Genomic DNA, 24,054 nt, shown 5'->3' with positions numbered 1-24,054 from the left:
GGAACATATTATTTGCTAGACTTAATTTGGTAGGATGATTGCGCCGATATTGTGAAATTCTCTTAGACTAATTAGAAACCTGACAACTCACCCAAATTTTTTTATTAACGTGTCTCATACACTAGTATCAGAGTTGTAGGGAGAGAATTAGCAGAACTGGTTGCTGGTCTCAGACTACGGAAACTACACACAACACAATTAGAGCCCATTCAGTAACAGTCTCCATCAAGGTCTCAGTGGCCTTGGGAAGTAGAGTCCTGGAGATGGAGAGAGATCTGTGTGGGCCAGAGCAGAGGGACAAGTGGCCTGGGAGGACCTTTGGCTGCCTGTATAAAGTGAGTAATGAGTGACAAAGGCTTCTATGAAAGTTAGGAGAACTAAAATTGATGCCAGAGGCCACAGGGAGCTGTTAAACATTATTGAGGGAAAACACCAAGAAACAGTGATTTGGGAAGATCAGTTTAGCTTCCTTTTATATATAAGGCATTTTTGCTTGGGAGGATGGGGGCAGGGAGGGTATTCAGTAGGTTGTTGCTGGAACCAGACCCTGATCTGAAGAAGTGTGGGGTTAGATTGGGAAGGAAAGGATGGAAATGCAAATTGTTTAAAAAAAAATGATTAAAAGTGTTGATAAATTTGATATTGGTGATGAGAGCAAAAATGGCTTAAAAACAACTCCAAAGTTTCAATGAAACCTGAAATATGAGAATACTATGAAAATGAAAGGGAAGCTTTTTTTGTGTGTTGAAGTATACATGAAATAAATTTTGCTATTTTCACCATCTGTAAGTGCCCAGTTCAGTGTGGTACCATCACCACCAAGGGAGAAACTTTTATAGCAATTTGACATTGTTGCAACATCTGAGCATGTGATCAGCATGCTAGTATTTTGTGTTATAATCCAATATTTTATAGTAGTTTATTTTATTATATTTTTGCAAGGTGTCAGTCTGCAATGATTTGGAAATAAGAAAAAGAGAAGAAACTGGTCCTGTACTTCAGAGAGCTTAAGGAACCCTCTCCTAGAAGTATAAGAAAGGATTGCAGAAAGAAGAGGTGAGGTACAAGAAGGATATCCTTTCCCTGCCTTTGCCAGGCATGTTCCTATTCATTCTGTGAAACCCAACTCCCGGGTCCCTCCTTCCAGGAAGCCTTCTCTTCCCTACATCCCCCACAACCTCCTAAGCCTCCTACCAGAGATTAATTAGCCTTTGTGCCCTGGACATATTTCTGTTGCCAGCATCATCACAGTGTATGAACTGGCCATCTTGGTGGTTCTTCTCACTAGAATATGAGCTCTGTGAGTAAAGACCATGCCCTCTTCATCTCTATATCCACTTTGTCTTGCACATCTTAGGTGCTCAGTGAAGGTTTGTTCACATGAATTGAATTGAGAGAGCATACTTAGAGAGTAGATATAGGGATGATGCTATGTTGGGGTGAGGGGTGGGAATGAAAGAGCATCAAGGCTGTGCTTAGTGTCCAAGTCTCCTTTGGGAAGGAGTCAGATGGTGTTGGGAAGAGACTGAAGCTGAAGATAGAATCAGGTTGAGCAGCCCCTGTGGGGAATGTGCAGGGGAGGCGGAGAGAGAGTATAAAGGAAAGGTGGAAACTTGTTCAGTGCTTCCCATTCACCCTGTGACTTTGTACCTCTGCTGAAGCATTCATCATGGAGTTTCATCAATATCCGGTCATCAAATGTACTTCCAACCTTGTCATTCATTGTCTTAGTCCGTTTTCTGCTTCTATAGAAGAATACCATACATAGACTGGTTTTTGGCTCATGGTTGTGGAGGCTAGGAAGTACAAGATTGAAGGGCTTCATCTGGTGAGGGGCTTCTTGTTACTTGATCCTGTGATGAGAGAGCAAGCAAGCACACCAGAGACAGGAAATCAGGCCAAACTCATCCTTTTTATCAGGAGCCCACTCCCAGGATAACTAATCCATTCCGGCAGTAATGGCATTCATTTCATCATGAGGGCTGAGCCCTCGTAGCCTACTCACCTCTTAAAGGCCCCACCTCTTAATACTGTTACAATGGCATTTAAATTTCAACAAGAGTTTTGAAGGGGACATTCAAACATAGCATTCATTAATTTTTTCATTTATTCAATAAATATCCACTAAGGGCTACTTTGTCTCCAACTTCATGCTAGAGACTTGACTTTTATTGTTCCTAACCCCTAAACACCTCCTTAAAGTAGGTATTATTGTTCCTATTCATAGTTGAGACTCAGGGAGTTATTTGCCCAAATTAAGATAGTCAGTGGCAGCATTAGATTTTGAACTCAGGGCTTAAACCCCTCCTGCCTTGTACAATGCCAAAAGGTTGGTGCTCAATAAACATTTGTTGGATCAATTCCAGGAAAATTTGGAAACCAGGATTGGAAGAAAGAGGCCCTTTGGGATTAAAAATTGGCCCCAGCCAGTTCAGAGAAAGACTGAGGCAGAATGGTGTTAGGGTGGGTACTGTAGTGCCCAGGATGGCTCATGTCTTCAGAAGGGCCTAATGATACGGGAATAAGACTGTGTTTGGCATGGACAGTAGACTGGTTTGGGAAAGTGGCAGAGGAGACCACTAGTTCTGATCCCAGGGGCACTTTAGGAACAGTAATTCTTTTGGAGTCCCTCTCATGGTTTCTGAGCTGACTGTGTTCTTTTGATTGGATGCATCTCTCTAGGAATATGAGGGTGAATGGGGAAGGGGACAACCCCTTGGCTAGTGGTTCTGCTGATTCTTCCCCCAAAGTACATGGCAGGAGAGATGGAAAGAGGGCCCAGCTATCTCTGTAGAAAGGAGCCTTTGGTATAGACACTGTCCCTTAGTTTACCACTGACCTTCCATTACCTCCTGTGGACTCTGCCCTTTTGATTCAGTCCTCCAGCTTGAATCAAAGATGGTTGAGACATTATTGAATTAACCAAAGTTGTTCTTTGTGATAATGGGAGCATGAAGTAGATGTCTAGCCTGACTCACTCATCACCCCCATTCTTTGGGAATGATGGCACCCAGAGGCCCAGCTGAAGGGGCAGGCCTGGGATGCCATGTTTGAGATCTTGTTTGGATCTCTGATCGAAGACCAGCAATCCATGTCACTACCTCACAGTAAACTCCTTGATGGTTTTCCCATATTGGCCCTACCTGTGTTGGCCCATGCTGCTCCTCCCACCCTACTTGCTATCCTCCTCCCCCTGCTTTCTCTGCCCCAGCTGCCCTGGCCTCCTTCTTGTTCCCTACGTGAGCCAAGTACATTAACATTTCAAAGCCTCTGCACTTCCTGTTTCTTCTTCCTGAATGTTCTCTATGTATTTGCATAACTGGCTCCTTCACTCCAGCCTCTGTTCAAATCCTCCTTATGCACAACTCTTCTTAAAGAGGCCTATGACCACCTGTTTAAAAATAGCACTTCCTGGTTCTCTTTATTCCCATCACCCTGTTCTGTTTTCTCTTACAACCTGTCACACTGCTGGTGTAGCGTGCGTGTTTCCTTGTTTGCCTTTCCATTGTTTCTCTCCTTCACTAGAATGTAAACTCCCTGTGAGCAGGAAGGCATCCTGTTTACTGCTGTATCCCCAGCACCTGGAACAATTCTTAACACATTGTATATGCTCAGTTAACATTTGTTGGATGAATAAATGGCCAACAACCAACTGGCCATTCATTCAGAATTCTCAGAATTTCGACTAAGGACACAGTGGCTTTTTTGGTCAGCGATTAGTGCTGGCCCAGTGAGTTCAGTTAGGGTTGGGGCCAGCAGTCATGTGTCATCACAGATAAGCGTAGGAAGCTGGTCAAGATCAAAAGAGAAGCTGAGGGAGAGGGTCCAGTGGCCCCTGACAGGTGGAGAGGTTTTGCTTCCTTGGGACTTCTCTCCTTCCCACTGGGGCCTGGCCACATTTGGGTTCCTGTGCCCATGAGCTGGGAATCTGTGTTAGTTTTCTGATGCTGCATAACAAATTATCACAAACTTAGCAGCTTAAAACAATCCATGTATTGTATCCTAGTTCTGTAGGTCAGAGTGCAGTGGCTTCAACTGGGTTCTCTGTTTAGAATCTCACAAAGCTGACGTAAAGGTGTTGGCTGGGCAGGGTTTTTATCTGGTGGCCCTGGAAAAGAATCTGCTTCTAAGCTCATTCAGGTTCTCAGCAAAATTTGTTTCCTTGCATTATAGGACTGGAGTCCCTATTCCCTTGCTGGCCTTGGCCAGGGACTGTTCTTACCTCCAAGAGGCCACTCTGAGCTCCTTGCCACAGGTCCCCTCCATGTCAGCAACAGAGAATCACCCACACAACAAATCCCTCTCATACTAAGTCTTTCCAACTTCCTCTTCTGCTACCTGCTTTTAAAGGGTAAGAATGATTAGGTTAGGTTTACACAGATCATCTCCTTTAGGGTAACTCAAATCAAAACTAGTACCCATGATTACATCTACATAATCCCTCTATCAGGTAACCTAACGTAGGGCATGATATCTCATCACATTCACAGTCCCAGGATTGGAGCCAGAAATCTTAAGGCAAGGGATTTTGCCTACCACTGTATTTTTAAACAATCTCCTTTAATTAATTAGCTTAGGGGAGGGGGATTCTGTTTCTTACAACTAAAGAGTAACAGCCCATAATCCACAGAGGCCCCAGCCTTGGGGGTGGAGGTGGGGCTGAAGTTACAAATTTTATGTTCCTGACCTCTACTAAATTGTGGTTCTTAATTTTTCCTCTGGAATTGAGTTCAGACTATAGAGATGCAAAAGATTAGACCATCTGCCATGCTTCAGATGCCAAAAATAATGAAAATTTTTGCCTCTATACTCTGGTAGAAAACTTTTTTTTTTAATTGCTTTTCCTTGCGGATCACTCTCCAAGTTAGATCATTGGTGATCCTGAGCCTTTTCCCATGACTTAATTGACCAAGAGAAGACCGCCCAGCTAAATCTCACAGAATACATTCGGGGGTAATTGGCTTAAAACCTCCAGGCTGTTGTTGAAATGAGTGGTTGTGGTTAATCCACACCATAAAGCCGAAAAGCTATTATGTATGTATATTTTTGTCCTGAGGTATCATCAAGAAATTCCACATAGACGGGAAAAAAAGTATGGTTTGAGAATGAAAAAAAAAAAAATTCAAATGCAAGATGTAAACTCTATTTCCTACAGATATAAATCAAAGCAAGTTTTAAAGCCTTTTCATGACTCAGAGAGAGGTCACCAACCAAATCTGCTGAGGGAGGCAGGATTAAACAAAAACGACTACATTTTAATGACTTTTCCCCCTGCTGCTGTTAGTTCTTTCATTTGCCCAATGTAACACAATTTTCCACAACGCTGTAGGAAATTGGAGATAGGGAATTGCTATGCAGTTCACTGCCTAGCTCCACAAAATGTATAGTAATAGTTGAGTGTCAAAAAATAGCATGCGTTAAGTTGGGGGGAGTTGAAGGGAGAAGGTTGCTTTGTGGAAAATTGCCGACAGATTGAAGGATTGTGGGGTTAGAGAGTCAGAGAGACTCAGAGTTGGAAGGGGCCTTGCCCCCTGTAGCCTACCAGTCCAAACCTTACTTGATACATGGACCAGTTCAGCAGCATGGAGGCAGGAGGCCATCAGCTCTACTTAATCATACTCCAGAGCGAGTCAGAAGTAGGGAGGCAGCAACTATGATTGAGAGCAAGGAGTCCTGGACAGGGAGGACGTTTGGGCAGTGCCCGATGCTGCTGCTGTCCAGCTGAACAAACTTCTTACCTCTTTTGAGCCTCAGTGTCAAATGGAGATCACAATACCTATTTAGCAGGATTGCTATAGAGTTAAATAAGATGCATATGTAAGCTTTGGAAACCATTAAGCAAATGTAAGGTATATTATTGATATTATTAATAGGAAGAAAGTGAGACTCTAACCTAGGATGGTGGATGGCCAGTGCCTGAAGAAAAGGTATGTGGAGCCCAAGACAGGTGTTGGGAATGCAGCAAAAGACTGCATTTTCAAGGTCAATAACTGTGACACTAGGAGCTTGAGGCTGGTTTAAAGAGGGGAAGAGGTGGGGGAGATATAAGGCAGAAGACTAAGGCAGAAGACTCAGGCGCAAGAAAAAAACCCTCACTGCTTGGCTGTCCACAGGTACATTGACTAAGCTCTTAGGAGTGCAGCCTAAGAGCAGAGCCCCTATGATCTATTCACCAGGCTCACTGAGAATCCAGGCACCATGAGGACCGAGAGGAAAAGAGCCTCCCCATGAAGCTTCAGAAGGGTAGAAGGCAGAGGCTGCTACAGATACAATAAATGAATAAGGGCAGTTTCCAAAAGCCATGGGGCAACTTGGGATGCTATATCAAGGTCTTTTGTAACGTTTGCTGACTTGGCTTTTTTTTTTTTTTTTTTTTTTGAGACGGAGCCTCACCCTGTCGCCAGGTTGGAGTGCAGTGGTATAATCTCAGCTCACTGCAACCTTCGCATCCCAGGTTCAAGCAATTCCCCTGCCTCAGCCTCTTGAGTAGCTGGGACTACAGGTGTGTGCCACCACGCCCAGCTAATTTCTTGTATTTTAGTAGAGACGGGGTTTCACCATGTTGGCCAGGATGGTCTCCATCTCCTGACCTCATGATCCGCTCACCTTGGCCTCCCAAAGTGCTAGGATTACAGGCGTGAGCCACTGCACCCGGCCAACTTGACTTCTTAAAAGCATCTGTCACACACCAATTCTTCTCGTGGGTGACCTGTTTCCCCTGCAGATGTAGGATTCAAAGGAACTACGGAACTCTTGGCTTTTGGCAATAACAGAGTTAAGTATATTCATTCATGCTTTTATTTTACTGATACTTGCTCAACCATGTTCTAGGCTCTGGGGATTCAGAAATGCAGCCTAGTGGATATCAGATGGGAACATGAGGTGCTTGGATGGAAGCAGGTGTAGCATAATTTTTGTTTTCCTTTGCCCGTACCCTTAGGCAATATGGCCACCATTGCTGATTCCTGCTTTGAAGACTTTGCATCTGGGTTTGCTGCTTCTTCTCTACCTTCAACTTCTAGGTTGAGTCCTGCTTCTTTTCCAAAGCCTTACCAGTCCTCTCACCACTTGCTTGTTGTCTGTGCTCCCATTTTACTGCCTTACTATCTCATTGTCATTTTCAACATGCCTTTGTAGTAGTGAACCTGGCTCCATGAATGCTTTTTGAGCTGAATCTTGAGGTCCTCACTTCAGACACCATGTGGCAGCTTCAGGGAGGCAGGTTTGCAGCTTCCTACCCACCCCCACAGCATCCCTTTGCTCATGGTTTCCTCACAGAGAGGGGCGTGTTGATGTTGGCCCCAGTTGGTAAGGATTTGGCAGAAGTGGAATCCAGGTTGTTAATGGGAACACACAGGAGGGCATCAGGCAGTGCTGTTGGTAAGAGGTGTGTCAGTGGAAGCATTGCAAAGTCTTCCAAAGAGCACCAAAAGCGAAATTCAAGGGCCCAGAAGAAATGGATAGCCCATAAAGATGAGGGCCAGAACAGGCAGTTCAGACAATTAATACTCACTAATTCATGGTAATGACTGAACCAATCCTTATGTATAATACTCAGCCCAGTATATCTTTCTTTCCTGTCCTTTTTTTTTCTTCTTTTTAATAGAGACATAGGGTCTCACTCTGTTGCCCAGGCTGGAGTGCAGTGGCAAGATCAAAACTCACTGCAGCCTGGAACCCCTGGGTTCAAGTGATCTGCTCACTTCAGCCTCCTGAGTAGCTGGAACTACAGGCATGCACCACCACACCCAGCTATTTAAAAAATTTTTTGTTGTTGTTGCTCAGTCTGGTCTCAAACTCCTGGCCTCAAGTGATCCTCCCACCTCAGCCTCCCAGACAGTTTATCTTAAATGCATTATATAATCTCTGCTATTCTTGTTGCCCCTGAAGGAAGAAGCCACTGGTTACTGCCTCATAGATGAACCCAGAGGCATGCTGAGACCTCAGCCCTGGCCTAGGGGAAAAGAAAGCAGCTAGGACAGGGTAGAACCAATTTTGAAATTCAGGATTTCAGGTCAGCATGAGCAGCTGGATCGCTGTGCTTGGTGGTCTATCTGGAGTGTAGCAATTCTGCAGTCAGTAGGTGGAGTTGAGAGGGCTTGTCCTGTGAAGAAGGGGCTGGCAAAGTAGCCAAGTAGACAGTGGTCTAGGGGAGGGCTGTTCTTCTAGGAGGAACTACACTTTTAACCCTTGTGTGCACAGAGCCAACTGTGATGGGGTCTGGGGAAAACTAACTCTGATTGTATATGTATTCGTTCACTGAGGCAGCCTGGATACTGGGTGTATGAGGCAGGGTCCCCACTGCACACCATAGCACACTCCAATTGATTAACGTAAGTACAGTTTAATAAAGGGTTTGTTCACATAGGAATGGGCTAAGTGTACTCTGTCCTGGGGCTGGGAACTGTGGGGAGCTGTTGTCACTCCTAAGCCTGAAATGGGAGGGATGTGAATAGTTACTAATTCCAGAGATAGAGAAAGTGGTGTGGGGAGGGCCATCCAACAGACAAGGCCTATGACCTTTGATCATGGTGGCCTCACAGCAGGGGAATCAGGACATAAATACCCTGACTGTCTCTCTCCTCTCTCCCAGATTTCTTGGGGTACTTCCCATTGATCTAATGGAAGCTGAGGACAGACAGCAAGTGTGCCTACTAAAACATGGAGCAGGGAACAAGGTGGGAAGGCATGGATCTAGAGGGGCAAATACCAGGCTCTTTGCAATATAACTAATTCTGGATCCTTCCTTCTGGTAGGACTGGCCCTATTGCCATTCATCCTGCCCTCGTAAGATTGGGCTCAGGACTTGGGTGACACTGAACCTTAGGCTAAAAAGCTCTGTTGCTTAGAGTTGACAGGGGCTGAAAAAAGCGGGACGTTTAAAATAACAGCTTGCTCCATACATATGTGGGCCATATGTCCTTAATTTTCCAGGAAAGTCTCAATTTCAAATATTCTGTCCCATTTTACCCATAAGAACACTGGCATTTGTCAGATCACATGTTCCAATTTTTGATTCAGAAAATATGGTCAGTTTATCCCTATACCACAACAAATGCCAGATGGTTTAAAGAGCTAATTTTTTTAATAGTATTCTTATCCCAGTTGTTGAGGAAAGACAATTTTCTGACTATTGAAGCAACTGAAGAAATTATCAGTGACAAGTTTGACGGGTTCAATTACTTTAAAAACACACACACACACACACACACACCTTTTTTGTACAAAGAAAATCAACAAAAAGGTAAAAAGAGAAGCAACAGATTGGGGAATAGTTGCAATAAACATGACATCTAAAAACTTAATGTCCAAACACTTTGGGGGAGTTTTAGAAAAATCTGAGAGGTCCCAATCAAGACTTCATTGGACAGATGGTCAAAGGATATGAGTAGACAATTCACACAACTGTACACAAATCCTAGGGAGGTAAGTTAATAAGTTCAAGTTAAAACAACTGTGAGTTACCACTGCCACCTACTACATTATCAAAGATTAAAAAAAAGCCTGCAAAATCTAACATGGGCAGAGATACACCCATACACTCAAGAAGGTATAATTTTTTTTCCCTCCTAGAGAACAGCATGATGATATGCAAAAAAAATCACCAAATCAATCCTCCACTCTGACCCAACAATTCTACTTTTAGAAATATATCCTAAGGTAATAAAAAATTATATAGTTTTACCTACACTGCAACAACCCAATGGCCAAATTGTGTGATGACTTAAATATATTAAAATAGGCTAGGATAAATGAATATTATATTATCATTAAAATATCAAATAGGTTCACTTTGTAAGTATGTGGAGAGATACACTTTAAATATTAAGTGACAAAAATACAGTAATATAGCAGTAATGGTTGTGATCATGTGAAAGCTAGCTTTGTCCAATTATAAGGATCAGATGAGTCGAAATTTTGCAGTTCATTGCTTTCCTGTGGTAAAAGTGTATTCTGTGGTTTCTGGCCTATTGTTTCATGATTGCTGGTTTCATACATTCTCAGTGTAGCCAAGTTTTCCATAAAAATAGAGAAAATTAAGAACATGGCTATGACTCCTATAAGTCTATAGATTAAGTCTCAGGGTAAATGTTGGTTGTGTCTTTAGAAAAAATCCCATGCAGGATGAGTAACTTCTTCCAGACCTGTGTTATATGCTTGGCTCTCTGTCTCCTCTCTGTGTCCTAAATGTGACTGATGAGAATGCCCAGGCACCTGGCTATAACAGGTGATGAGGTTCCATCTATGTGTTACTCAAACCCTGTAATGTAGCAGTTTGTACTTGACCATAAAATTGCTCAGGTCAATCCATGTAAAGATCAATCTAATGACACAACCTTGCCATGCCTCACTGTAAGGAAAAGCCAATATAATCTCTAGTGTATTTTTTTTTTTGGCCGTATTTTTAAAGCCTTAAAAGTGCTAATCTTAAAAGTGAGGGTGGGGTCAGGAGAGGAGATAATTCATTATGCAAATGTGAAGTTTTCGAATACCTTGCCCCACGTCCCTTTCATAAACAGCAGCCCATCAGGGCTGGTGTGTAGCTCACCCAGGGCAATCCCTGGCATACCTCATGTCTTCAGCAGAGAGAGAGGGACCAGAGTACCTTGCCGAGCCCCAGCCCTGCAGATATGGTCCCAGTCAGTATGGGTACATTGACTTCCTTCTGGGAAATTAAACTCTCACTCATGCCTTGCTCACTGGGACAGCAGCTCCCATAAAGTTATAATAATTATTTGTACTCAGCTCCCTTGAGAGAGTTTGGAGAACTCCACATTTCATCTTCTGTGTGACCTGAATTTTAATAGTAGAAAAAACTGGGAGAGGATGCTGAGAGCAGTTTGTATGAGTACTCTGAGTACAGTCACTAACTCTGAAGGTAGATGCCCAATATATTATCACAATTATAAAAGGAAGAAAGAAAAAGATAAAAACCTCGTAGCGTTCCAGGCACCCATCAAAAAGACCACTCCCAGTGTCGGAGAATGAACATGAGGTTTGAAGTCAGTGGGACTCCTGTTGAGGGCCCTGACTGATGCCTTGCTGGCTCTTTGAACTTAATCTTCCCATACAGAAAATGTTAATGATGATATATCTACCTCTTGGGTTTGTTATGAGTTAAAATAATTGTGTAAAGCAAGAAATCAATGTCTGGTACAAAATAAACCTTCATGATTAGTTCTCCTCTCTTTCCCTCACCTGTCAGGGTATCTTGCATATAGGAGGTGCTCAGTTTATAATGTGTATAAATTACAATTGAATCACGTGCAGGGCTGCAGTCTGATTAAACTACCTTACAGTAGAGATAACCAAAACTCAGAGACTGGGATTTGCTGTTGGTCATGTTGCAGCGTGGCCAGTTACCTGAGATGGAATGAGGAAGGCAGGGGGTCATAGAGACCTGACCCTTCCACCAGGCTAGGATTGCACTGGGATTGCTGGCCTGCACGCTAATGGTGAAGATGCAGCCTAGCCAGCATGGGTGCAGCAGTGGCTGATCCTTCTGAGATTCAACGGCAACACAGAAGGATCCAAGACAAAGTAGTAGGATGTCTGCATGGGCAGATGAGTGCAGCAGCAGTTAGATGGGATGATGCTCAGATATCCAGAAAGGCAGGCTTAGGACACCCTGTAGTTGTAGCTCCAGACATTGGGTAAGGGTGCTTGGCAGTTCTCTAGGATGGGGTGCCCAGCAGATTCTTGGACAGGGATTCATCAACAGAGACCAAGGGAGAACTTCAGTGATAAGAACCTGGGTAATGGATTAGAACTGTCGTTTACTGGAATGAAGCAGTGCCCTGGGATCAGACAGTGATGCTGTTGAGCCCAAGTCAGCCTCAGGTAAGATGGATCTTAGAAAATGAGGCAGAACTGAGTTACAGCTGAGGGTCAGCTGGTCCATGTCATGGGGAGGGGATGGAATAGGATACAACAACTGGAAGCCAGGGATGATTGTCTATCTTGAAAGCAGACTCGCTACCACTTGGGTAAAATTTAGACTCATTTCCAGAGATGTCAGCAGACGTTGTTCCAAAGTTCTTCAAGTTCTTCAGGGATGACCTAGGTTCTCTCTCCCCTCTCCCTTCTCTCTTTTATCTCTTTCCAGCTTGTTTAAATCACTGTGAGTTGACATTTAGCTAAGAAGATTTATCAGAATTTTAGTGAGAGGAAGGAACTGTTTGTAATGGAAAATAATATTCACTATACAATAGTTGCTTTAATTTGGGTTTAGGCATGATGTTTAATTTGTTTTGAAATTTCAATCTCAATAAAAAGATTTTTATGTTTACCAAAAGGGGCATTTACTTATTTATTTTATTTTATTTTATTTTATTTTATTTTTTTTGGAGACAGAGTCTCCCCATCGCCCAGGCTGGAGGGCAGTGGTGCAATCTCAGCTCACTGCAACCTCTGCCTCTCCAACTCAAGCGATTATCCCACCTCACCCTCCCTCTGGGGTAGCTGGGATTACAGGTGTGCACTACCATGCCTGGCTAATTTTTGTATTTTTGTAGAGATGGCGTTTTGCCATGTTGGCCAGGCTGGTTTCAAACTCCTGGCCTCAAGTGATCCGCCTGCCTCACCCTCCCTAAGTACTGGGGTTACATGTGTGTGAGCCACAGCACCTGGCGGGACATACATTTAAAATGGTCACGAAGCACCATTTAAGGCCCTGTCTTCTAAGGAAGCCTCCCTGTTTCTGTCAATGAGCTCCCTTCATGGACTTACTGCTGCTCTTTTACCACAGGTTCTAGCTCCGCATTCTTCTTTCTTCCTCTCTGTATGTGGTACTTCCCAGTTAGATCAGTAGTTCTCCGTGGGGATGACTTTGCTCCCACCAGCCTCTCCTCTGGGGAACACTAAGCAATGTCTTGAGATATTTTTGGTTGTCACAACTGTGGGAGTGGGGGAATGCTACTGGCATTTAGCGGGTAGGGGCCAGGGATGCTATTAGACATTCTACAGTGTGCAGAACAGCCCCCCACAACAAGGGATTATCCTGTCCAAAGATCAATAATGCCTCTGTTGAGAAACTCTGAGCTAGATTGTAAGCATATTATGAGCTGATGTATTGTCTTAGGATTCTACTCCCCAGATTCTTGCAAAATAATAATCACCACTAGCAGCTAACATTGATCAGATTCTTACCATATGCCAGGTATTGTTCCAAACCCCTCCTGCATATTTACTCATTTAATCTTTTTCATGAAGAATTCTTGTTATCCCATTTTACTAAAACTGATCATTATGGAAAAATCATAACATGAGAAAACTGAGACATGAGAGAGTTAAGTAACTTGCCCAAGGTCACACATCTGGTAGCAGCTGAAGCTACTCATTAGTAATAAGAATAATAGTAGTAGTACCAGTAGAATTTTTATTAAGTCAAGAGCTTTGTACATATTGACTCATTTCATCTTTGCCACGACCCCATGGAATAGATATTCTCTAAATCTATTTCAGATATGCAGAAACTAGGCCTCAGTAGAACTTTGCTTGTATTTATGAATTTGTATATTTCTTAGATTAATATCTGTTTTCCCCACTGCACTGTAATCCAAAGAATGCAAGGACCTTGCTGATCTGGTGGATCTTGTGGTAACCCCACTATTCAGCTCTGGGTCTGCCAATACTACATATGCTAAGTGATTAAGGGAAAAGAGAATGAAGCCTCAGGGTGTTGGATGCCCATGTGTATTAGTCAGGGTTCTCTAGAGGGACGGAACTAATAGGATATAAGCATACATGAAAGGGAGTTTATTAAGGAGAATTGGCTCACATGATCACAAGGTAAAGTCCCACGATAGGCCGTCTGCAAGTTGAAGAGCAAGGAAGCCAGTGGTGGGTCAGTCTGAGACCCACAGCATTCAGTCTGTGGCCAAAGGCCCGAAAGCCCATGGCAAATCACTAGTGGAAGTCCAAGAGTCCAAAAGCTGAAGAACTTGGAGTCTGATGTTTGAGGGCAGGAAGCATCCAGCACGGGAGAAAGATGAAGGCTGGAAGACTCAGCAAGTCTGCTCTTCCATCTTCTCCTGCCTGCTTTATCCTAGCTGTGCTGGCAGCTGATTTAGATGGTGCCCACCTAGACTGAGGGCAGGTCTGCCTCTCCTAGTCCACTGTCTCAAAATGTTAATCTCCTCTGGCAACGCCCTCAGAGACACACCGAGAAACAATACTTTACCAGCTATCTAGGTGTCCTTCAGTCCAATCAAGTTGACACTCAATATTAACCATCACACCCTGGATGGACCAGTTGAGGCCTAGCTGTGGCCTGGTCAATGTGCTGCGTTTTTCTTGCCCAGTTGCTTTCCTGTGGCTCCTTCTTTCCACTGGACCTCAAAACTGCCCATGAGAGGATCTGGTCCTTATCACTATACAGGGTCCCCAGACTGGTGGAAGTTTATTGAGAGTTCTCTGGTTTCTCCTAGGAGCTTGTCAAAACAAGGAGAGCATCTCATCTCTAGCAGCTAAAAGCTCATGACTATGTTAAACCGTAGATTTTCAGGCACCTTCAAAAGCCATATGACTTGCTCTCAGAGGAGGGAAGGGTTTTCCTGCTGCTGGATGCTCACGTCCCTACCTAATGAAATTTGATGACACATGAGGCTAGGTAGAGATGCTTTTTTTTTTTTCTGTCTGATATCTGGATATTTTCAGAACCTAGATAATTTTATCCTATTTGTATCAAACATGCAGGTAACTCTAGACTTTTATATCTGTATTATTTCTGGGGAGGCATAATATGATTATGAATGACAGTAATTGACATTACATGCTTTAATTAAATTTCCTTTGCCATGAATCAAAACCTTTTAGTTCAGTCCTACAGTGCTATTTCTAGACTCCTCTTTTACATACTCTAATGCATTAGTCAGTAGGTAGACATAAATTAATTTTTACAAAGTCTGCCTCCTATAGATTAAATGAGATAATGTGTGCAAGAGGCTCAACTTAACAGTTACATAATAGTTATTAATCCAAGAATGTTAGCTAAATTTGCATACTCTGTGCCTTTTAGCCTTTGGGTCCTTGAAGAATATTGTACTTCTTAGACAATCACCATAAAGCTGATGGTTATGGAAAGAGCCCCTTTTTCAAATGATCATGGGGAGCACAGTAATTACATCCCAGGATTCCTCCTTCTGAGGCTTTTAGGGGATCTGTGGAGACTTCGAGTTTTGTCCTTTTCCAAAAGGGTGAAGTACCCCAGATAGTCTCCTGCCACCACCACCCTCCTGCCCCAGTCCAACAAAACAAACCCTTCATCTATCATCAGAAGCTATCAATCTAAAGAGGACTAAACAAGGAAGGTCTATGTGTCAGTTCACCCAGACCTAACCCTGCCCTTCACTTGGGTGCACAAAGTACCTTGCCTTGGAATATGCACGTGTAGCTCCAGGGCTCTTGAGCATCCTTGAGCACCTCTGCAGCCCTCTGAGAACACTTCACACCTTGGTCTTAAGGGTCAGACACAGCAGGAATGAAGAGTCCCCTGCTAGATTCTAGCCACAGTGCCTCCTTCAAAGTGACTTTCCCTAGGTCTGAATCTCAGCAAGACCACTTTTGCCCCCTTGCTGTCTCTCCCCACCCCTGAGGCAGGTGACTTTGGCACAGGGTCCTGGGGGACAGACCACAGTGGTTGGCATCCTTGCTGAGTCCCCCAAGATCCAGCATCCTGGGAACCAGTCCTGAGTCCCTGCAGGGCTACTCCAACAGGGTGCAGATGAATTGGTCCTAGCACCTGAGCAATCCAGTTAGCCCAGGGCCAGTGCTGCTCATCTCCCTGCCTTATCTGCAAGCAGAAACAGGTGTACGGTTCCAGGGCCTGCCTCCCAGGCAGGGCTTAGCATTAAGCCAACCAACCAGCAAAGCCAAAGGACCAGAATGACAGTTATTCAAAAATGAGAAAGTTTTCTTCTTTTCCTTAATGCATGCCTAAGATTCCACACTTGTGCTTAGAAAAGTGTATATAAATACCCTCCTCTCCTGTGGGAAGAGCCTGTCCTATCAGGTGAGACAACCTAAACTAGTAGTTAGATCTTTGTGATCTGGTTTAGGTTATCTCATCTGATAGGACAGGCTCTCCCCACAACAATTGAGCAAAAGCTTTAAGAGCACAGCATAGCCACTCTGTGTCCAATGTGGCCTTGGGGTCACCCAGCTATACCCACAACTTGCCTCTGCCTTTGTAGATCCCCATGACCTTGAGTCTGTGAGTCAGCTAAGAAATTTCAGATCCCCCAGGTGAGACTCATTTCTCAATAGCCCCCAGCATTTGAGTACCCAGCCCAGCCTTCACCCCTACCCTGCTCTACAGGTAACTTGAAGTATATACCCCGAATGAGCAGAAACAAGCAGGCACTTCAGATTTCAGGTTGCCAAGAGGCCAGAGGCAGAATCCTGCTTGCTTTGCAGCAGGTCTGTGAGTCTCCAGTGGCATCGTATTAAATTATATAGGCAGCCACTTGTTTGCAACTGACGCACTGAGCTGAGAGTTGTGCTGAGCAGGAGGCATTCTCTTCGGGAAGCATTTGAGAAGATCCTATAGCTTCACAGACCTCCAGTTGGTCTGAAAGCAGAAGGGTGTAGGAAACCACAGGGAGGGGGTCAGCTCTGAGCAGAAGATGCCATGATCGCCATGAAATCCTAGACCATGGGCTGCGGGGCACTTTGCCCTCAAGGTAGGTCAGAGCCTGGACAAAGTTGAATGTGCTGTGGTGGGAGCGATTCTTTGTTGGGGGCACCCTGGCCGGCTCCCAGCTAGTCTCTGGGGTTTGAGTTTCTGAGATGGTGAGTGCTCCTCCTCTTGCATTTGAAGGGTTTTTATTTCATCCTGGCCTGCCTTATTGTGGCACTGTTGTTAGAGGTAGCTATAGGGGGTAGGTGGGGGTGTCTGATATTTAGAGATAGGAGGGAAGGGGGTGAAGATGAACAAAGAAATGAAGGAGTAAAGGACTTATGGAAGAATAGCTCTACCTAAGATTACTGCTTGCTGTTCTGTAATCCTACATAATGGTAAATATAATCGTGAGTTCTGAAACATTACAAAGAAGCTTTGGGCCTTTGTGAGCTATGAGCCTGTTACTTGCTTTTCCTAAGACCTGACAGCCAGCTCCACTCCATAGCTGGAGTAGAGAGGGTGTTGTCATTCTGATTAGTGACGGATATAGGAAAAGTACAAGTATCTTACTGTAAGAGCTCCTAATCAGTAAAGGCTAATAGGCCTTTCCAATTCTCCCATATAGTTTGGAATAAATAGATTAAAACAGAAACTGAGGTGGGTTTTATTGATGTGCACATAAGTTCTTGGCAAGATTTTCCATTCAGATTCCACCCATAGGTTAAATATGGTTTTGAAAATTCATATGTTTGGGTTGATGGCTGAGCTGAAATGCCTTCCTGTAGATTTTGACAGGTTAAATAAAGGTTACATGGGTTTGGGCTCATTGATCGGGTTCTGAAAACACACATAATTAATAAAGGAATAAAAAGCGTGGTGGCTCTAAGCAACCTATAGCCACAGTGGAGCCCAAGGGATGGCCATGGTGTGTGAGCCCTCTTGGTTCCCCTGAAGACGTACTGGGGAGACACAGCATCTCCCTGGGATCTGTTGTGCTGTCATCACAGATTAGCAGCCCCTTCCTAATGGATGAATGTATAAACCACAAATCTACTCCTTTGCCCCCTCCAGGAAGGCATTTGTATTGAAGGTCACAGCCAGAGAAGACAGTAACTTGGGGGGAAAGCAGGAGACTTTGAGCAATCCAGAGGTCACAAGCAACCCCTGGAGGCTCCTCAGCAGAGCCGGTGTTTGCCCTTAGATCCAGGAAGTGTGTGGAGCCAATATGAAGGGAAGAAGGTGGTAAGAGGACCCTGGGCTGCTACTCATAGAAAAGAGCCCTTTCACTGTTTCACCTACATTTCAGTGGAGACCAGTGGAGATGGATATTTTCTCCAATATTGACTAAATAGTATAATTTTTTTCTTTACACAAATTGCCACTTAATGTAATTTGTTGACTTTCCTTAGGGGCTTTGATAGACTTTCATTATGGATTTTGGCAGTAAAGCCATTATATATTAAATATAGTAATCTGTGCTTGCTATGTTAGTTGAATATTTTTTTCAGATGGACATTATTCTGAGTCTGAAAAGCTTCTTGCCTTGATCTGCCTCCTTATGTTACAAAACAAGCCTATGTGTCGCTTCTGCTTTACCCCCACAATCCAGTTCTAAAGTATCATTAAAAAAGAACTTCTGACTATGGAAAACTTCTAACAAATACAAAGGTAGAATGGTGTAATACACTCCCAATGCACCCAGCAGCCAACAACAATCAATCCATGGCCAATCTTGGTTTCATTCACACTTCCCATCTGATCCTCTTCCCCTGCTGGAAGATTATTTTGAAGTGGTTACCAAATATATCATTTTAGCATATATATTTAGCATATATATTTATAGCTCTTAAAAATAAGAAGGATCCTTTTTAAAAAACACTATATTACACTTAAAAAAATTAATAATTCCTTAACATGTTCAGCTATTCAGTCTCATAATTTTGATTGTTTCATCAGGCATGAGTCACATGCCCAACTTATTATTCATTATTTTTCTGGTTAGAATCAAGATTGAAATAAGGCCCATGTATTGCAGCTGGTGGACATCCTGCCATAAAATATATTTGTTAAAGAAACCTGTAGAGTTTTCCACAGTCTAGACTTTGCTACTTGTACCTTGATGGTGTCATTTAACATGTTCCTCTGACCCCTCCGTTTCCCAAAAACTGATGGGTAGATATAGGACTGATGGTGGTGTGTCACTTCAGGGAGGGTGGGGAAGCATTATTTCTGGTTGTCTCTCTTTTTGTGATATTAGGAGCTATTGATGATCATTGCCTAGATAATTAATCCATTAGGGATTTCCAAGTGGTAATACTGTCATTGTCATTCATGCATTCTGTCATCATTTATTAGCTGAAATACTTTATAAACATTTCCTTATTAAGTATTTGGCCAGCCAGAGATACCTTTCGATTTAGAAAGATAGGATAAATGTTAGATTATTTCCCTTTACTTACCAGTTTTCAAAATGAGTGTGGGTTTCCTAGCATCCTCTAGAGGTGGCTAGCAATGGGTTATATATTGTTTTTCTAGTGTCATTATTAACTCATGGATTTAAATATTTTTTATGTGTTTTGGTCCATTGCTGATATCCTTATTGATGCTCAAATTTTTCTGTCTTTGGCCAGTGGAAGCCTCTTTGATACAACTCTATCTAGTAGAAATCTATTGCTTACTGGTTTCTGGTTCCAGGCTCTTCTCATATGTTTTTTGTTCTGTATATTTTTAGATCTAAAATCAGCCATTTCTCCAAGGAGCTCTGATTGCTTTTAGTGGGTAATAGCATTCATATTTATTTAGAGACCACAGTCCAGGTGCTGTGATAATTGAGCACTATTTTTTTTTCTGCTTCTTGCCACCTCTGAAACTTAATCTCAACACAGTTTCCACTATCAGCACCACCACCCATTACAGCCCCCAGGCCATCACCATACTATCTTCATCTTTCCTCAGGTGTCCAGCTTCCAGACTCCATAACACTCATAAAATATTCCTTTCCAATCTGCCTGGGTACTTTCACCATGCCACTTGTTCCAAAATGTCCTTTAATGTCATGAAGCATTGTATGGGCCTTTTCTAGTCCCTTTTTCACCCTGCTGTCTCTTTGCATCTGTTTGAAACCCAAGACAAGGAGATAGATGATAATTTCTTAAATTCTCCTCCAGCTTTGTTTTTGAGCTCTGCTGGCTTGCCAAATCATTCTTATTCCACTAGGTCATCACTGGGCAGTCCTTCCTTCCCTCCTAGTTTGTATGTGTTGTTGGCATGTACTGCGAAAAGGTAGGGAAAGGGTAAACCAAGAGTTAGAGGATGCTTACAAAGGCATGCACTACTGTGCTGGGCATTTCATATGTGCTTTGTCATCTAAGCTTCATTATAAACCTGTGAGGTAAGTGTCATGATTCCCATTTTAAAGGGGGAACAAGTTAGGTAATAGGCAGAGCTGGGATTAATCCAAGATCTACCTTTCTCCAGAGCCCAGGCTAATTCAAACTGTGTCATCAGGGTAGTATACATCCTATGAAGACTTCTGCTTGAATGGATCCGTTAGGGAACCTGTTCCCAGCCATCCTACAGACTTCCAAAACTCTGCTTGTATCTTGTGGCTCCCCATTGCTTTCAGGGTTAAGCTCATACTTGGTATGTTCTGGCTTGTATGGCCTTGACTTAACTTTCTAACAACACTCCACAGTTCCATTACCCTCCGGCAAGCCTTCCCAAAAATGTTCCCTGTTCTCATGTCTCCAGCCCTTTTGTATGTCTTGCTCCCTCTTCACGTGGTGAACTCCTAATCCCCTTTAAGAAGCAAATGAAGCATCTCCTCCCTCGTGAGGCCCTCCTGATTTCCACTTTCAGATGACTTCAGTGATACCCCCAGGCTCCCATAGAGTACTATGCTGTACTCTGGGGCTGGTTCTTATTCATCCCTTTTACCCCAGGACATAGCACAGGGCCTGACCTGGGAACGTTGGTCAGCAGTGCTGTCAAATGCACATTTAAATGAATGAGTCTGTACCAGCTACCCCACACTTGCTCACATGGGTAAAATGTTATCTTCTTTGAAAGGGTTTTTATAGTTTCTTATGGACTTTGCCACTCTTTGCTTATATTGTGCATGTTTATTTTTGTGTACAAGCTAAATTATGCCCTAGGCCTAGAAGATGCAACTGGAATGAGGCTCCCATCACATTGCCTTGCACACAGTCAAGACTGAATAATTATCCATTGAATCGAATCAAATGGAAGGTTGTACAAAAGGAAGCTATAGTGGAAGTGTCAGGCATGCAATCAGCAGAACGTCAGACAGGCAGTTAAAGCATCTTCGATTTACTACAATTTCTTTTAATAGGTTCTCTGTACAGATTTGCTGTCAACATGAATTGTTAGTTTAGGGGAAAAAAATCAGGGTGCTGCAATGGGTCTGTGCTGCACAGTGACTGGCAATGTTTTGCTGTTTCCAATGCAGTAGTCCACAGATTTCCAGTTGCCGACAGGGCTTAGTCGTTCATGCTGAAAAGGCCTAAGTTATAAGCAAAAATGCTTCACAGTCGGTGTCCTGAACCCCTACTCTCAGAACCAACACATGCTCACCCTCTCTGCTTCCTCCATTGCTGCCTCAGTTCCTCAGCCTTCCCCATTCCAGCTTCTCTTCTTAAAGCCCAGACCCTCTGATGGTTAACGTCCTGGCTCTGGTATAGAAGGGAGAGCTGTGTATTTGGATGTGGGACTCTGCTGGAAGGGGAAGACTGCTCAGCGACAGCGTTGACAGACCCCTCATCCATTCAGTAAATATGCATTAGCACATATTGTGTGTCAGGTGCTGGCAGGACAGTGGTGCACAAGGCCTCAGTCCTCTTGGACTACTCAAAATAGTGGGGGAGACAGGTGTCCTTCAGATATGCACACAGATGCACAATTGCAAACTGTGGTGAGTGAGATAGAAGAGCAGAGATCTGTCCACAAAAAGGTCTGGCACTGCCTTCGCCATGAAGCCCTCCCTGGTCTCCCGTGGTGGTGTGAGGCTCACCTGGAGGTGCTCCTTCATCACTGGAGCGAGGCCAGAGTTGGCCCTCAGCCCACCGTGACTGTGAGCTCCTCGGGCCAGGGTTCCTTCTTTCCTAGAATAGTGTGTGGTATACAGTAGGTGCTCAATCATTGTGTAAGACTGGGAGAAAAGGAATGAGCACATTTTACAAATCCCCATTCCATCAGATGAAGGGGTCACTGGCTTTCCCCAGTGCTGTGATCATGATTGTATTAACATGATGCACAAGCTCCACAACTTCAGCCCCATTTCCAGAAAGGTGTCTGTTCCCAGAAGAGTTGTAAAGCATGAAATAATGAATGGAGAGTCCTCGCGCACAGGATCTGGCCCCAGGAGTTTTCTCAGGACAGTGTCATACCCTACTGAGAATGAGCTGCCCAGCCAGCATGGCCTGCATTTTCTCAGACCAGAGCCAGGCCAGGGACAGGAATGACGTCCTGATCATCTCAGCATAGGCTTGCCATAGAGTCGGGACTGAGGAAATGTCTGTTTTTGCATGGCCTTGGCCTAGCGTCATATATAAGGAACCGGATTCTGCAACCTGCTCATTCTTGGTTGCTTCTTCCTTGGAGGAAAAGAGCATGTTCTGTTCCCAGATATGCTCCTAAAAATATACTCTCTTAACTCCTGGCCAGTTTCCTGTGATTTCTCTCCTGGGGAAAGGGGAGAAAGACTCTGGCCCCCAGTTCTCTGGGTGGGCACAGCAGATGCTTGTGCACCCCATATCCTAACCCCTCTGTGTCAGCCCAGCTGTGGGAGACTGTGGTACACACAGCAGGGTGCCAGCTTCTCACACCTCCCCTTTTCTGTCTCAAGGCTTTGGCTTCTGAAGCCCCCTCAGCCTGCACTCTGCACAGCCTGGAAGTGTGGCGAGAGAGAGCTCCTTGGGGGTAACCTCAACTAATGGGAAAGTCTCCTGGAGACACTTTCTGCAGTTTCTCAGAGAGCCCTACTGGGGATTAAGTTACCCAGTTACCCAGTTACAGGTGACCAGCTTAGAAACCCACCTTTATTGTCTCTTCTTGGGTCTGTCATACTCTGTTGATTCTTTCCTTTCCTGGGATTTCTTTCCTGCTTTCAAGCAACTCCAAACTAAGACATCGGAGAAAGGAGACAACTCACTGTTAGAATCATCCTGCTGGGGATCTTTTCAGGGAAGTCACTGAAGTTTTCTGGATGTTGGCTTCCATGAAAGACAAAGAATATAGCGTGTGCCAGCTGGGCATGGTGGCTTGAGCCTATAGTCCCAGCACTTTTGAGCCCAGGAGTTTGAGACCAGTCTGGGCAACATGGTGAAACCCTGTCTCCACAAAAAAAAAGAAAAAAAAATACAAAAATACAAAAATTAGCTGGGTATGGTGGAATATGCCTGTAGTCCCAGCTACTCAGGAGGTTAAGGTGGGAGGATCACTTAAGCCCAGGAGGTCAAGGTTGCAGTGAGCTGTGATCACATTACTGCACGCCAGCTTGGGTAACAGAGAGAAACCCTGTCTCAAAAAAAAAAAAAAAAAAAAAAAAGAAAAAGAAAAAAGAAGAAGAAAGAATATAGCCTGTGCCCTAAGTCTCATGTAGGACTGTGCACGAGTTCCCAGAGGCCCCACATTCCTTGCTGGTCTGCCTGTGAGCAACCCACTCACCCTTCGTAGCTGGGAAATGACTCAACTATCCCCTTCCAAAAACTGGAAACTACCTAAACGTTCAACAGTTACAGAATGGTTATGTACGATGTATACCTTCAATAGAGATTGAGAAGCTACTTAAAGTGATATTTTTATGGCATATAGAAATATAACAAGATTATATGACATGAAAAAAGCAGGCTATAGAACCCAGTATGTTTTGAAACTATGTATAAAACATAGACACACTTGTGAAAAAATATAACATGTTAACAGAGTTTAAGCAGTAGGATTATTTTCTCTTTTTAAAAATATTTTCCAAGTTATCTTAAAGAGCATATTTTTCTTTTATAGTCAGAAAAAAATCAACCATTATTGAAAACAAAAATACTGCTCAAATATCACCTCCTTTTTAGTCTGTCCTTGCAGGGGCTGAGCCTCCATAGAATGACCAGGCAACCCCTAGGGCTTAGCTTATGCAAGATTATTCTCCATTAAACTTTCTCCTGGCTTTACGTGGGAATGCAGAAGTGACTGTGTTCCCATGCCTTCACAACAAATGTGGTTTGCAAAAATGGCGTGATATGTATTTTCAGGCCTTTTTTAGAGATATGCATTGTGTTTGGGGAGCATTTCCTCTGCCTAATGGACGAAACATTTTCATATAAAAAGCAAATGTTGCTACATAAAACTGGGACAACATATAGCATAGTGTTATGGATGTGAGAGCTCTGCAGCCAGCTGGCTCAGGATCAAATCTTGGCTCC

At 43.7% G+C, this 24,054-nt stretch overlaps 1 protein-coding gene across 2 annotated transcripts in view; it reads left to right on the top strand.

The window, feature by feature from the left end:
• PARVA (parvin alpha) overlaps positions 1 to 24,054 on the top strand; it is a 161,758-nt gene that overhangs the window by 66,454 nt on the left and 71,250 nt on the right. Inside the window, exon 1 of one of the 2 annotated variants that reach the window (XM_050757434.1) lies at positions 931 to 1,056. The exons of the other annotated variant lie outside the window; for it this stretch is intronic. The gene's annotated coding sequence lies outside the window, so the exon portion shown is untranslated. Of the gene's footprint in view, positions 1 to 930; positions 1,057 to 24,054 lie in introns of those variants that run through there. 2 annotated transcript variants of the gene reach the window in all.

This window comes from Macaca thibetana, chromosome 14, assembly GCF_024542745.1.
Source record: "Macaca thibetana thibetana isolate TM-01 chromosome 14, ASM2454274v1, whole genome shotgun sequence".
Classification (NCBI taxonomy): domain Eukaryota; kingdom Metazoa; phylum Chordata; class Mammalia; order Primates; family Cercopithecidae; genus Macaca; species Macaca thibetana.
Note: the sequence above shows the minus strand (reverse complement) of the source record. Positions and strands in the feature narration are given on the sequence as shown.